Here is a 4288-nt window from a genome sequence, read left to right as displayed (position 1 = left end):
GTTATGTGGCTGTGCCTTTTGCTGTACCGTTGATTTGACAGCTGGCAACAATGTTTGTTTGCTATCCGAGCCATTTCACTTAATTCCATTTCGTAATGGCAATTTATTCTGCATCCCGCGACCACTGCAACTTGTGTAAGTCTCGTGTGGCAAAGTGAAGTCTGGTGATGCTTGCAGACCACTTTTGAGAGCAACCAACCATTCTATTTCTTCCAAGTCACTCAGCGGCATTCTCTCTCAAAGTTGGAAATTGTGTGCTTCGTGGCGTGGACACAAATAATTAGTGTCAGCAAATTATTAGGTATTGTCCTTGGACGACAACCGACACCAGATCAATTGTCCTTGCATTGCCGCTCACCTGCTTTGTCGTGCTTACCTCTCGTCCAGATGAAGTGGATCACGAGCTTCGGGGTAATGATGGCACCAGGGACAAAGATTGCCAAAGATAATCCTCAATCTTTCGCGGACGCTCGTCGAGACGTGGTTGAGGGTTGTTCGGCACGAACCCTTGCAGGCCAATTCATTTGTACGGGCACCTCCAGTAGACATGGTCGGCTTCATGCAATGATAGCAGAGTGGTTTTCGGTCGGCAATTCGCAGCACCTCCGTTTTCCTCGGTGAAATTTGTTAGCGCGGACCTACACTGGTTCTTCCTGATGTCGCGAATGCTTCGGCGTTAGGGTGTCTCGTTGAATTGGCATTGAATAGTAACAGGGAGTCGGTGGTGGTCGTTGTGACTTTGTGGCATAAGTTGCCCTCGGTTTATCAGATGCCACTTCGCTCGAAGAAGGCTCCAGTTGAAATGCCTGTCGAACTTCTTCCGAAACAATCTCGGCAATCAAAATAAAAGCGGGGCAACTGACGGCAGGAACTAGCTTCCTTATCTCGTCCCGGACACCGTTGTGGATGATGTCACGGATGCCTGGAGGTCTGGCGTCGAAGTTGCAGCTGAACGACTCGAATGACGAGACGCTGGGGAGTTGTTGATATTGACAGGCTCGGGCATGCAGTGTACTACATTCAATGTTGAAAGCCTCGGTGATATGAACCCTTCGACTGTTGTCGTGGGGTTGCAGATAAGGCTGCCGAAGGTGTTCTTAGCTTCTTGTCTTCTGCAGCATCAGGGTTGGTGTGGGCGCTCGATCAGGCGAAAAACATACTCCACGAAGGTGGTGACGCTCTTGCTGGGGCCGTGTCCTGGACAAAATCAGGAATTCGGCTCTTTCTCATCAATGTTGGCTGATGAACTTGCACTTCAGCTCGGTCTTGCAAACTTCCCACGACGTTAATGAGGGTTCCTGGTTCTCAAACCAGTGCCTGGCAGTTTCTTCCACGAGAAGTATAGGTTCTGCTGGAGCTGGTTGTCCATCTATCCACTGTGGCGGGCGACACGGTCATATGCCCATATTGTTCAATCCGGCCACCGACGTCTTATGCACCTTGCGTGAAAGGGCATCCCAGTGCGAGGTGCAACGGGCATGCAAGCGATGGTGGGAGCGGACGCAGTTTGCTGCTACAGGTTTGTTAATGTTGCTTTAGTCAGCTTCGGTTTTTCTGGCAAAAGACCTAATTCCAGTGGTTCTTGCTGGTAGCTGCGACTGGCTTGGATTTCAGGTTCTTCGTGGTGTATTTCCGAGGTTCGTCCTTGTGGTACTCGTTCGTCTTACGGTTTTTCTGCCGGGCTCAGGATAGGACTTGGTTCACGGCTCGCCAGGGGTTTAAGACGCGGGATAATGCACCACCCGTGTCTTGTTATCGGGCAACTCGGCTGAGGGGCCGCCAGGGTCCACACAGAGTGAAGGGCTATAAGTAGGGTGACAACCCGTCCTGCGACTTGCGGGACTGCCCCGCATTGAGGGCTCGTGTCCCGCGTCCCGCAAGAAATTCTCAAATCTTCAAAATGTCCCGCATTTCATACTGTAGTAAAATTCACTCTGCAACTCATGGCGCTGCCGAAGAAACGGTGCACGGGGAAGTGCGGAGGTCGCTGGTAATCTTGTGAATCGCAATGGTACACCATTTTCTATCCAAACATTGCGGGAAGGAACCGTCGTTCTTGAGGGAGGTGCGACGCGCATGCTCCGTTGTGCCTCTCCCCCCGGTGGCAAAACATTCTAAGAAAAATTGCTCACCAAAAGTTTAAATATAAAATATTGTAATTATTTTGAAATCGCTGTGTCAATGCGAAAGGCTGCTGTGGATTTTTGTTTTAGTGTAGGCAGTTGTACAAGGCAAAACGCCTGCAACTCGCAACGGTCGAAAAAGAATATAATGTTAAAAATTTGTGTAGGACCATGTTGATAAAAGTAAGTGTTGACGGGAAACAAAAACCCGAAAAAGATTTACTGCTTCTTGTTTTCAGTTGACGCATTGAGTTCTGCTACAGTCGATCTTTATGTTTTCAACTTCGACACATTTAATAACACATTTGGCATAAAAATATATCACTAGAAGTGAAACTTAATTAAGCTTAATTGCTGCAATACAGTTAGCAGGTGTATAATCAGCACAGGATATTAAATATGCTAACAGAGCCTGGGTTCGTGGTGCGTGTGGTAATAAATTTCTCTCCCCCCCCCTCCTCGCGCGTCCCGCATTTCGCTAGCAGGAAGGTGGTCACCCTAGCTATAGGTAAAGTGTGCAGCACCTCCACCAGAACATACAATGACAGCTGAGCATTGCCTGGAACTTTCCAGAATAATAAATATTGATAGAAAATAGGACTGGAGCAAGCATCCGTGACAATATAACAGAACAGACAGAAGAGTCTATCCTGACCACTAAAGAAGCTGCATTGCTTTAGTGACATTCCGTCCGAATAAATCCTCTCCTTCGGGGTTTGGCAACTGCCGAGGACGAGCTGAACTGAAATGGTTGTGGAATCACTTCTCTAGTAATGAGCCGCTGCAGACTGTCGTCGCAAAGCGGCGTGAACGGGTGGACTGGGTAGGTAACACGCGGGATGAAATGTCCATACAGCTTGCAATTCGCGTAACGAGTGTTGATGAACCTTTGGTGTCAACGAAACGTGCGACAGACCAGAAGAATCAATACCAACTGCAACACCTGTGCTCCGTGAAAGTACACGTCTACGCTAGAGCAATTTAGTAGGCAGCACAGCATCACCTAAAGCACGGCACAGGAACCACCAGCTTGAAGGCAGCTCTTCAGCGCGCCGCACACCTGTGCTCCGTGAAAGTGCACGTCTACGCCGGAACAATTTGGGAAGCAGCAAAGTATTATTTAGCACGGCGCGGGAACTACAAGCGTCAAGGCAGCTCTACGATGCACCGCACAACAAAAGTGAGCCTTCGGTCATTTGAACAAAGCGGCACCACGATTGCACACTGCCAAGCATGACTCATGCAATTTCCGTTGCTAAACTATGTATCCAAATATATTGCACAAGCTTCACTGCAGATCTTGAAGGTTCCGATGGTCAACGCGAGCACAGAAACGTCGCCTTAAAATTTATCCTAGCGGTGTCCGAACGAATCCGAGGTCCGAGCAACGCAGGGCCGACTGTCTCTTTCGTGGCAACATCCCCGTCAATCACCAGCGAAATGCACACTGTTCCTCCATATTTTCACGTTATAACTACGTCAGACACCACGCTGAACTGTGAAGTCGCTTTCGACCGGCCTCATATGACGGCTTCCATGTCTCAAATCAACTTGCCAAGACGAACGACAACGAACATAGCATCTGACAAGCTGCGGCCAATGCTCCGGCCCAGCTGGGGCCAGTCGCTGCCTCGGCGCTGCCATCTTTCCTGTGACGTCATGCATTTGGTTTGGTCATGTGATGAGTGGTCAAATTTGCGTACCATGGCAGTGACCTTATGGGGGTCACTTTCGAGTGCAGACCGGAACCCCGGTTTATCGCTCTAAGCCCCTCTACCTCGTTGGTTGATGCTGCACGTTTACGCGCGGGGACGTAACCAAGTCGGGAGGAGATAAGGCTCCATCCACGCAAAAGGTCACGTGACTTATAATATAAGGACATTATTTGTTCTTATGTAGATATTGCGCTGTCTTAAAGTAAATATAAGATATGAAAATAAAGAGAAAGAAATAAAGGGAAATATTGAAGTTATGATAATGATTTAATAAATGGATATAACTAAGGGCTGAAGTAGACTTTTCTCACTGGCATACAAACAAAATACAGCGTTTCTTGACGGCTTTACTTGCGAGGCGCCTAGAATGCCTTTGCAGATCCCCTTTGAGAAGCAATGTCTTAGATAATTTATTAATTTTTTACTGTTTTCTAAGACAAATCGCAAATA

The sequence above is a fragment of the Ixodes scapularis genome, unplaced genomic scaffold (genome assembly GCF_016920785.2).
Source record: "Ixodes scapularis isolate PalLabHiFi unplaced genomic scaffold, ASM1692078v2 PGA_scaffold5__190_contigs__length_132052651, whole genome shotgun sequence".
Taxonomy (NCBI): Eukaryota; Metazoa; Arthropoda; class Arachnida; order Ixodida; family Ixodidae; genus Ixodes; species Ixodes scapularis.
Note: the sequence above shows the minus strand (reverse complement) of the source record.